The sequence below is a fragment of the Lolium perenne genome, chromosome 4 (assembly GCF_019359855.2).
Source record: "Lolium perenne isolate Kyuss_39 chromosome 4, Kyuss_2.0, whole genome shotgun sequence".
NCBI classification, from domain to species: domain Eukaryota; kingdom Viridiplantae; phylum Streptophyta; class Magnoliopsida; order Poales; family Poaceae; genus Lolium; species Lolium perenne.
This window is the reverse complement of record NC_067247.2, coordinates 200,450,710-200,463,179: the sequence shown is the minus strand read 5'-3', so window position 1 is coordinate 200,463,179 and position 12,470 is coordinate 200,450,710. Positions and strand designations below refer to the sequence as shown.

The following is a 12,470-nucleotide window of genomic DNA, read 5'->3' as shown; positions in this document are numbered from 1 at the left end:
AACAGGCTTTGCATCATCTTCCATGTTGATGGCATGTTGGCAAATAGAGGGAGAAATCCCCTTCAAGTCAACAAGAGTGTAGCCAATAGCTCCTCGGTGTTTCTTCAATATTTCCAATAATCTTTCTTCCTCAAAATCTGAAAGCTTAGCACTAATAATAACAGGATATGTTTTCTTATCATCAATATAAGCATACTTAAGATTATCAGGTAACGGTTTCAAATCAAAAACAGGATCTTCCTTTGGTGGTGGTGTTGTACCTAGATCTTCGATCGGTAAGTCATGTTTAAGGATGGGTTGACGAAGGAAAATTTCATCAAGCTCATTCCTTTCTTCCCTAAAGACTTCACTCTCGTGATCCTCCAAATATTGCTGCAAAGGATTATTAAGAGCAAGAGCAATAGATGCAAGCTGTTCAACTCTAAAATCATCATTAGGCAATTCAGCTTCATAAGGAACTTTGGCAAATTTAGAGAAATTAAACTCATAAGATTCACCAGCAAATTTAGTCACAGTTTTCTCTTTCTTGCAATCTATAATAGCTCCACAAGTATTTAGAAAAGGTCTACCAAAAATGATAGGACAAAGTCTTACTAGCAGCGGAACCAAGTACCAAAAAGTCAGCAGGATATTTAATCTTACCACATAGAACTTCCACATTTCGAACAATACCAATAGGAGAGATAGTTTCTCTATTAGCTAGCCGAATAACCACATCAATATCTTCAAGTTCACAAGAACCAATTTCATGCATGATTTCCCTGTAAAGCTCATAAGGAATGTCACTAGAACTTGTACCAATATCGCATAAACCATAATAACAATAATCACCAATTCTAACAGAGAGCATAGGAACACTGGCTTTCCTAGACTTACTAGGATGTGAAACAATATTAGAAGCATCTTCACAGAAAATGATGTGACCATCTTCTACATTTTCAGTCACAAGGTCTTTAACTATTGTAACATCAGGTTCAACATTTATTTGCTCCTCAGGTTCCATAGGTTTCTTTGCACTTTTGTTAACCACACTAGTTATAACAGAATACTCCTTCATTTTAGCAGGAAAAGGAATTTTTTCAATATAAGCTTCAGGAAGAATGTGATCAACAGTTTTAACTTCAATACATTTACCTATAGGTGAATCAGTTTTATCTTTGTAAGGTTCATGATACTTATTAAAACTCTTCCTAGGCAATTCAAAATGAGAGGAAAAAGCTTTATAAAAATTTGCAACAACTTGAGAGTCAAGACCATAAGTAGCACTCATATTTCGAAATTTACCAGTATCCATAAAAGTTTCAATGCATTCATAATCATAATTTATACCTGACTCTCTACCTTTGTCGTTCTCCCATCCTTCAGTATTCTCTTGAATCCGATCCAGAAGGTCCCATTTAAACTCTTCTTTGTTGCGCGTGAATGATCCAGAACAAGTAGTATCCAGCAAGGTTTTATCTTGAAAAGAAAGTCTTGCATAGAAATTATCAATGATGATATTACCAGGAAGCTCATGAATGGAGCATTTGAGCATTAAAGACTTCAATCTCCCCCATGCTTGGGTAATACTCTCTCCATCATGAGGCCAGAAATTATATATGCGGTTTCGGTCTTTGTGAATTTCACTTGGAGGATAGAATTTAGAATAAAATAGAGGCATAATATCCTTCCAATCAAGAGAATGCCCATTCTTCAGCAGTTTATACCAATGCGCCGCTTTACCAGACAACGACATAGAGAATAGTTTCTTCCTAACTTCATCCATAGAAATAACTGCACACTTGAATAACCCGCATAATTCATGTAAAAACAGTAAATGATCTCCAGGATGGACAGTTCCATCCCCTTCATAGCGGTTATCCACAACACGTCCAATAATTTTCATAGGTATTTTATATGGAATCACTTTCTCACCTGGCGCCTCATCCACTACCTTTGCAGTAGTAGTAGATTTTCCAAATAGAAATTCAAGAGAAGATCTCTCCATAATGAATTATAGCAGCAGGCAGAAATAAAAACAGCACGTACAGTAAAAGTTTTCCTTACCAATAGCGCTTCACTCCCCGGTGCTTGTGACGGTAAAGCACACGTCCGTTGGGAACCCCAAGAGGAACGTATGATGAGTACAACAATGAGTTTTCCCTCAGTAAGAAACCAAGGTTATCGAACCAGTAGGAGATGAAGACCATGTGAAGGTTGTTGGTGAAGGAGTGTAGTGCGGCGCAACACCAGGGATTCCGGTGCCAACGTGGAACCTGCACAACACAATCAAACTACTTTGCCCCAACTTAACAGTGAGGTTGTCAATCTCACCGGCTTGCTGAAAACAAAGGATTAAACGTATGGTGTGGAAAATGATGTTTGCTTGCAGAAAACAAAAGAGAACAATGATTGCAGTAGGTTGTATTTCAGATGTAAAAGAATGGCCGGGGTCCACAGTTCACTAGTGGTGTCTCTCCAATAAGATAAATAACATGTTGGGTAAACAAATTACAGTTGGGCAATTGACAAATAGAGAGGGCATAACAATGCACATACATATCATGATGACTACTATGAGATTTACTTAGGGCATTACGACAAAGAACATAGACCGCCATCCAGCATGCATCTATGCCTAAAAAGTCCACCTTCGGGTTAGCATCCGCACCCCTTCCAGTATTAAGTTGCAAGCAACAGACAATTGCATTAAGTACTGTGCGTAATGTAAACAATACAAATATCCTTAGACAAAGCATTGATGTTTTATCCCTAGTGGCAACAGCACATCCACAACCTTAGGGGTTGCTGTTACTCCCCCAGATTCAATGGAGACATGAACCCACTATCTAGCATAAATACTCCCTCTTGGAGTTACAAGTATCAACTTGGACAGAGCCTCTACTAGCAACGGAGAGCATACAAGATCATAAATAACACATATATGATAGTTCAATAATCAACTTGACATAGTATTCCATATTCATCGGATCCCAACAAACACAACATGTAGCATTACAAATAGATGATCTTGATCATGATAGGTAGCTCACAAGATCTAAACATGATAGCACAAGAGGAGAAGACAACCATCTAGGTACTGCTATGGACCCGTAGTCCGAGGATGAACTACTCATGCATCAGTCCGAAAGCGGGCATGGTGATGTAGAGCCCTCCGGTGATGATTCCCCTCTCTGGTAGGGTGCTGGAGGAGATCTTCTGAACCCCCCGAGTTAGGGTTGATGGTGGTGGCGTCTCTGGAACTGTTCTGGTATTTTGGCTCTCGGTGCTAGGGTTTTCGGGGACGAAGTAATAAATAGGCGAAGGGGCAGAATCGGGGGAGCCAGGGGGCACCCTCCCCACATGTCGGCGCGGGGGGCCCCACTGCCGCGCCGCCCTATGGTGTGGGCCCCCTGCTGGCCTTCCTCGACTCTTCTTCGGTCTTCTGGAACACTCCGTGGAAAATAGGGCCGTGGGCTTTTGTTTCGTCCAATTCTGAGAATATTCGTAAACCAACTTTTCTGAAATCAAAAACAGCAGAAAACAGGAACTGGCACTGTGGCATCTTGTTAATAGGTTAGTCCCAGAAAATGCATAAAAACATTATAAAGTGTGAATAAAACATGTAGGTATTGTCATAAAACAAGCATGGAGCATAAGAAATTATAGATACGTTGGAGACATATCAAGCATCCCCAAGCTTAGTTCCTACTCGCCCTCGAGTAGGTAAACGATAAAAAGAATAATTTCTGAAGTGACATGCTACCAACATAATCTTGATCAACACTATTGTAAAGCATATGAGATGAATGAAGTGACTCAAAGCAATGGTCTATAGTTTGCTAACAAAAAGATAATGACTAAACAACTGAATCATATAGCAAAAACTTTTCATGAATAGTACTTTCAAGACAAGCATCGAAAAGTCTTGCATAAGAGTTAACTCATAAAGCAATAGATTCTTAATAAGAGGTTTTGAAGCAACACAAAGGAAGATTTAAGTTTCAGCAATTGCTTTCAACTTTCAACATGCATATCTCATGGATAATTGTCAACACAAAGTAATATAATAAGTGCAATAAGTAAGCATGTAAGAATCAGTGCACACAGTTGACACAAGTGTTTGCTTCTAAGATAGAAAGAAGTAGGTAAACTGACTCAACATAAAGTAAAAGAAAGACCCTTCGCAGAAGGAAGCAGGGATCAAATCATGTGCTAGAGCTTTTCAAGTTTTGAAATCAGATAGAGAGCATAAAAATAAAGTTTTGAGAGGTGTTTGTTGTTGTCAACGAATGGTAGTGGGCACTCTAACCCCCTTGTCAAACAGACTTTCAAAGAGCGGCTCCCATGAAGGACGTTATCTCTAACAGCAAGGTAGATCATCCCTCTTCTCTTTTGTTTACACATGTATTTTAGTTTTATTTATAGATGACACTCCTCCCAACCTTTTGCTTTCACAAACCATGGCTAACCGAATCCTCGGGTGCCTTCCAACATTTCACATACCATGGAGGAGTGTCTATTGCAAAATTAAGCTGCTTACTAATAAATCAGGGCAAAACATGTGAAGAGAATTATTAATGAAAGTTAATTAATTGGGGCTAGGCACCCCGTTGCCAGCTCTTTTTGCAAAATTATTGGATAAGCGGATGTATATGCCACTAGTCCATTGGTGAAAGTCTGCCCAACAAGATTGAAAGATAAAACACCACATACTTCCTCATGAGCTATAAAACATTGACACAAATAAGGAGTAATAAAGTTTTGAATTGTTTAAAGGTAGCACATGAAGTATTTACTTGGAATGGCAGAAAAATACCACATAGTAGGTAGTTATGGTGGACACAAATGGCATACGTTTTGGCTCAAGGTTTTGGATGCACGAGAAGCATTCCCTCTCAGTACAAGGCTTTGGCTAGCAAGGTTGTTTGAAGCAAACACAAGTATAAACCGGTACAACAAAACTTACATAAGAACATATTGCAAGCATTATAAGACTCTACATTGTCTTCCTTGTTGCTCAAACACTTTTACCAGAAAATATCTAGACCCTAGAGAGACCAATCATGCAAACCAAATTTCAACAAGCTCTACGGTAGTTCTCCACTAATAGGTTTAAACTACATGATGCAAGAGCTTAAACATGATCTACTTGAGAGCTCAAAACAATTGCCAAGTATCAAATTATTCAAGACAATATACCAATTACCACATGAAGCATTTCTGTTTCCAACCAAATATCAATAAGTGCTACGGCTTTCAGCTTTCGCCATGAACATGAAAAATAAAACGAAGAACACAGGTGTTCAAATGAAAAAGCGGAGCGTGTCTCTCTCCCACACAAGCATGTTAGGATCCGATTTATTAAGAAAACTTAAAATAACAAGCGAGAATAAAAGCACACGGATGCTCCAAGTAAAGCACATAAGATGTGACAGAATTAAAATATAGTTTCACTAGAGGTGACCTGATAAGTTTGATGAAGAATGGGATGCCTTGGGCATCCCCAAGCTTAGACGCTTGAGTCTTCTTGAAATATGCAGGGATGAACCACGGGGGCATCCCCAAGCTTAGACTTTTCACTCTTCTTGATCATATTATATCATCCTCCTGTCTTGATCTTTGAAAACTTCCTTCACACCAAACTCAAAGCAATCTCATTAGAGGGTTAGTGCATAATCAAAAATTCACATGTTCAGCAAGGACACAATCATTCCCAACACTTCTGGACATTACCCAAGGCTACTGAAATTTAATGGAGCAAAAAAATCCATTCAAACATAGTAAAAGAGGCAATGCGAAATAAAAGGCAGAATCTGTCAAAACAGAACAGTCCATAAAGACGAATTTTTTCGAGACACTTAATATGCTCAGATGAAAAAGCTCCAGTTGAACGAAAGTTGCGTACATATCTGAGGATTATGCATGAATTTTTTCAGGATTTTACGATCTTTCTACAGAGAGAAAAGCTTTAATTCGTGACAGCTAAAAATCTGTTTCTGCGCAGAAATCCAAATCTAGTATCAACTTTCTATCAAAGACTTTACTTGGCACAATAATGCAAGAAAATAAAGATACAAAGGTATTGCTACAGTAGTAACAAGAACCTTGACTCAAATATAAAACAAAAATTGCAGAAATAAAATAATGGGTTGTCTCCCATAAGCGCTTTTCTTTAACGCCTTTCAGCTAGGCGCAAAAAGTGTAAATCAAGTAACATCAAAAGAAGAAGCATCAACATCATAATTTGTTCTAATAATAGAATCAAAAGGCATCTTCATTCTCTTTCTAGGGAAGTGTTCCATACTTTTCTTGAGAGGGAATTGATATTTAATATTTCCTTCTTTCATATCAATAATAGCACCAACGGTTCGAAGAAAGGGTCTTCCCAAAACAATAGGACAAGATGCATTGCATTCAATATCCAAAACAACAAAATCAACGGGGACAAGGTTATTGTTAACCGTAATGTGAACATTGTAAATTCTCCCCAAAGGTTTCTTTATAGAATTATCAGCAAGATTAACATCCAAATAACAACATTCCAATGGTGGCAAGTCAAGCATATCATAAAGTTTCCTAGGCATAACAGAAATACTTGCACCAAGATCACATAAAGCATTACAATCAAAATCATTGACCTTCATTTTAATGATGGGCTCCCAACCATCTTCCAACTTCCTAGGGGTAGAAGCTTCAATTTTTAATTCCTCTTCCCTAGCTTTAATGAGAGCATTTGTAATATGTTTTGTAAAGGCCAAGTTTATAGCACTAGCATTAGGACTTCTAGCAAGTTTTTGCAAGAACTTAATAACTTCAGAAATATGACAATTATCAAAATCAAAACCATTATGATCTAAAGCAATGGGACCATTGTCCCCAACACTTTGAAAAATTTCAGCACTTTTATCACAACAAAAGAAGCCTGGTGACCGGGTGTATACGTGAGCACGCGCTGAATATGTGACATGTGGATAACACCGTTCGTTTGTCCGTTTGGTGGAATCTATCTCAGCAGTTGTATGGAGCCCACGGCCCCACGCATCCGGCAAAGCAAAACCCGATAAGCACACAAAGATAAAGGAAAGAACCAAAGAAATTCCACTGTTCCGTCTCCTTCGTTCATGGTTGCTCGCCGCCCCGCCCCCATGTGGCCTTCCTGGGTGAAGAGACGCGCTCCTAGGTCCACCCCATGCCCATCCATCGAGCTCGTCGCCGCTGCCGGCGCCCCCTCCCTCAAAGACGTCCTGTCCCTGCTCCACCCGGAGCCTACCGCGCACTAGTCGCCGCAGCCCGGCGCGTCGTCGCTGCGCGTCTTCCATCGCCTCCGAGGACTGCAGCGCCGTGCGCGCCATCCTGCAGGGGCTGCGCGCCGCCGTCGACGAGCACGACCTCTCCATGGACACCAGCTTAGCCCCGGAGCTTGCTGCGCTCCTGCCAAACATCCCCCGCTCTGACGTGACCCTGCCCCAGCACTTCGTCGGCGGCCGGCACCTCGGCGGCGCCGAGGAGGTCCGCCGCCTCCACGAGTCCGGCCAGCTCGCCCGCATCGTCGTGCCGCGCCCGTCCCCTGCGACCGCTGCCGCGGCGTGCGCTTCGTGCTCTGCGGCAGCTGTAGCGGGAGCCACAAGCAGTTCACCCTGAAGATCAGTGGCGTCGGCGGGCGGTTCCGCGAGTGCGCCGACTGCAACAAGAACGGCCTCGTCCGCTGCCCCGCCTGCTTCCCCCCGGCCGCCTGATCTAGATCCAGGTCCCCGGTGGCTGTGGCTGTGGTTCACCACCAATAACTCAAACTCTCAAATTCTCGAGTTTTAATTTAGCTTTGGCGCTTTCATTAGAAACCTTCAGAAGATTTTGTTGTTAATCTTTCTCCTCTCGGTGAGTCCAATCCTGGAGCCATACGATATGTGAGATTTATACAATCATATTAATATGTTATACTGTATACTTGATACATCTGTGTTCAGTGTTCTTGTCTCTGCGTATGCGTTTTTCATATGTTATTAATTCGAGTCACGGGTTCCTGCCCTGGCTTCTCCCTGTGATCTCTATTGCTTCGCAGAGGTGCTGGCGTGAGGGGATAACTGGAGGTCTTCCAGTGCGCGCAGAAGCTGCTGAGGAGCGCTGGGGAGGAAATAAAAAGAGGACGACATCAACTTGAAAAAGTAGGTTAACGACGTATGGTGGCTGTTTGTGAGGTTAGAATCTCAAAGCGAATCCAACGGTAATGGATGCGTGCTCACGTATACATGCGGTTACCAAATCCACTCTCTTTATCACAAACAGTTTCAGCAGTTTCAGGCAATTTTGCATGCTTTGTAGTAGAAGTAGAAACATTGCCAATACCAATTATTTTACCATTGATAGTAGGAGGTTTAGCAACATGTGAAGCATCAATATTACTAGTGGTGGTAATAGTCCAAACTCTAGCTATATTATTCTCTTTAGCAAGTTTTTCTTCTCTTTCCCACCTAGCATGCAATTCAACCATCATTCTAATATTGTCATTAATTCGAACTTGGATAGCATTTGCTGTAGCAAATGACTTAGTATCCTTAACTTCATTAGGCATAACTTTCAGTTTCAAAAGATCAACATCAAGAGCAAGACTATCAACCTTAGAAGCAAGAACATCAATTTTACCGAACTTTTCCTCAACAGATTTGTTAAAACAGTTTGTGTGCTAATAAATTCTTTAAGTATGACTTCAAGATCAGAGGGTACACTCCTACTATTGTTGTAAGAATTACCATAACCATTACCACTATTAGAAGGATATGGCCTATAGTTGTTGTTACCAAAATTATTCCTATAAGCATTGTTGTTGAAATTATTATTTTTAATGAAGTTCACATCAACATGCTCTTCTTGAGTAACCAATGAAGCTAAAGGAACATTATTAGGATCAACATGAGATTTACCATTAACAAGCATAGACATAATAACATCAATCTTATCACTCAAGGAAGAGGTTTCTTCAACAGAATTTACCTTCTTACCTTGAGGAGTTCTTTCAGTGTGCCATTCAGAGTAGTTGATCATCATATCATCAAGAAGCTTTGTTGCAGCACCCAAAGTGATGGACATAAAAGTACCTCCAGCAGCTGAATCCAATAGGTTCCTTGAAGAAAAATTTAATCTTGCATAAAAGGTTTGGATGATCATCCAAGTAGTTAGTCCATGGGTAGGGCAATTCTTTACCAAAGATTTCATTCTCTCCCATGCTTGGGCAACATGTTCATTATCCAATTGCTTAAAATTCATAATGCTACTTCTCAAAGATATAATTTTAGTAGGAGGATAATATTTTCCAATGAAAGCATCTTTACATTTAGTCCATGAACTAATACTATTTTTAGGCAAAGATAGCAACCAATCTTTAGCTCTTCCTCTCAAGGAGAAAGGAAACAATTTCAGTTTTATAATATCCCCATCTATATCCTTATACTTTTGCATTTCACAAAGTTCAACAAAATTATTAAGATGGGCAGCAGCATCATCAGTACTAACACCAGAAAATTGCTCTCTCATAACAAGATTTAGTAAAGCAGGTTTAATTTCATAAAATTCTGCTGTAGTAGCAGGTGGAGCTATAGGAGTGCATATGAAATCATTATTATTTGTGCTAGTGAAGTCACACAACTTAGTGTTCTCGGGAGTACTCATTTTAGCAACAATAAAGCAAAACCGAATTAACTAAAGTAAAACAAGTATTCCCTCCGATTCATATTAATTGACTTGAATATGGATGTATCTAGAACTAAAATATGTCTAGATACATCCATATTAGAGTCAATTAATATGAACCGGAGGGATAACTAATTTTTTTGTGTTTTTGATATAAAGAAAGCAAACAAGACAGAAAATAAAATAAAGCAAGACAATAAACAAAGTAAAGAGATTGGGTGTGAGAGACTCCCCTTGCAGCGTGTCTTGATCTCCCCGGCAACGGCGCCAGAAAAGTAGCTGCTTGTGACGGTAAAGCACACGTCCGTTGGGAACCCCAAGAGGAAGGTATGATGAGTACAGCAGCGAATTTCCCTCAGTAAGAAACCAAGGTTATCGAACCAGTAGGAGATGAAGACCACGTGAAGGTTGTTGGTGAAGGAGTGTAGTGCGGCGCAACACCAGGGATTCCGGTGCCAACGTGGAACCTGCACAACACAATCAAACTACTTTGCCCCAACTTAACAGTGAGGTTGTCAATCTCACCGGCTTGCTGAAAACAAAGGATTAAACGTATGGTGTGGAAAATGATGTTTGCTTGCAGAAAACAAAAGAGAACAATGATTGCAATAGGTTGTATTTCAGATGTAAAAGAATGGACCGGGGTCCACAGTTCACTAGTGGTGTCTCTCCAATAAGATAAATAACATGTTGGGTAAACAAATTACAGTTGGGCAATTGACAAATAGAGAGGGCATAACAATGCACATACATATCATGATGACTACTATGAGATTTACTTAGGGCATTACGACAAAGAACATAGACCGCCATCCAGCATGCATCTATGCCTAAAAAATCCACCTTCGGGTTAGCATCCGCACCCCTTCCAGTATTAAGTTGCAAGCAACAGACAATTGCATTAAGTACTGTGCGTAATGTAAACAATACAAATATCCTTAGACAAAGCATTGATGTTTTATCCCTAGTGGCAACAGCACATCCACAACCTTAGGGGTTGCTGTCACTCCCCCAGATTCAATGGAGACATGAACCCACTATCTAGCATAAATACTCCCTCTTGGAGTTACAAGTATCAACTTGGCCACAGCCTCTACTAGCAATGGAGAGCATGCAAGATCATAAATAACACATATATGATAGATCAATAATTAACTTGACATAGTATTCCATATTCATCGGATCCCAACAAACACAACATGTAGCATTACAAATAGATGATCTTGATCATGATAGGCAGCTCACAAGATCTAAACATGATAGCACAAGAGGAGAAGACAACCATCTAGCTACTGCTATGGACCCGTAGTCCAAGGATGAACTACTCACGCATCAGTCCGGAGGCGGGCATGGTGATGTAGAGCCCTCCGGTGATGATTCCCCTCTCCAGCAGGGTGCCGGAGGAGATCTTCTGAACCCCCCGAGTTAGGGTTGACGGCGGCTGATACGTCCATTTTGCATCACTATTTTATATCATAATTTACTTTTATTCATTGATATATTTCATATTTAGAGATGATACTTATGTTATTTCATCTATTTTGCATGTTTCATGATTATTGGAGAATCGCGCACCGGAGTCAGGATTCTGCTGGAAAAAGCACCGTCAGAATGCAATATTTTGGAAGATCAGCAATTGACGGAAATTATACGAAAAATCCTATTTTTCCAGAAGACGAAGGGAGCCAGAAGGGGGAGCCGAGGAGGGCCGCCATGGGCCCACCTCATGGGCCGGCGCGGGCCCTGCCCTGGACGCGCCGCCCTGTGAGGAGGGGGGCCCACAGCCCCCTCTGGCCGCCTCTCTTTCGCGTACTTCTTCGCCCCGAAAACCTAAGCTCCAGAGGATAGTCGCGAAGAGTCACAGCCGCCTCTGCGGGGCGGAGAACACCAGAGAGAAAAGAGCTCTCCGGCGGGCAGGAATCCGCCGGGGAAATTCCCTCCCGGAGGGGGAAATCGACGCCATCGTCACCGTCATCGAGCTGGACATCATCTCCATCACCATCGTCATCATCTCCATCATCATCACCGCCATCTCCACCGCTGCACCTCGTCACCGCTGTAACAATTCGGGTTGGATCTTGATTGTTTGATAGGGGAAACTCTCCCGGTGTTGATTTCTACTTGTTATTGATGCTATTGAGTGAAACCATTGAACCAAGGTTTATGTTCAGATTGTTATTCATCATCATATCACCTCTGATCATGTTCCATATGATGTCTCGTGAGTAGTTCGTTTAGTTCTTGAGGACATGGGTGAAGTCTAAATGCTAGTAGTGAATTATGGTTGAGTAATATTCAATGTTATGATATTTAAGTTGTGGTGTTATTCTTCTAGTGGTGTCATGTGAACGTCGACTACATGATACTTCACCTTTATGGGCCTAGGGGAGTACATCTTGTATTCGTTTGCTAATTGCGGGGTTGCCGGAGTGACAGAAACCTAAACCCCCGTTGGTATATCGATGCAGGAGGGATAGCAGGATCTCAGAGTTTAAGGCTGTGGTTAGATTTATCTTAATTACTTTCTTGTATTTGCGGATGCTTGCAAGGGGTATAATCACAAGTATGTATTAGTCCTAGGAAGGGCGGTGCATTAGCATAGGTTCACCCACACAACACTTATCAAAACAATGAAGATTAATCAGCTGTATGAAGCGAAAGCACTAGACTAAATTCCCGTGTGTCCTCAAGAACGTTTGGTCATTATAAGTAAACAAACCGGCTTGTCCTTTGTGCTAAAAAGGATTGGGCCACTCGCTGCAGTTATTTCTCTCGCATTTTACTTACTCGTACTTTATTTATCT

The 12,470-nt window shown here is 41.1% G+C and overlaps 1 pseudogene; it reads left to right on the top strand.

Moving 5' to 3' along the window:
* The first annotated feature begins 7,127 nt into the window (after positions 1-7,127).
* On the top strand, positions 7,128-7,770 carry LOC127347563 (uncharacterized protein At5g39865-like; annotated as a pseudogene).
* The last annotated feature ends 4,700 nt before the right edge of the window (positions 7,771-12,470 follow it).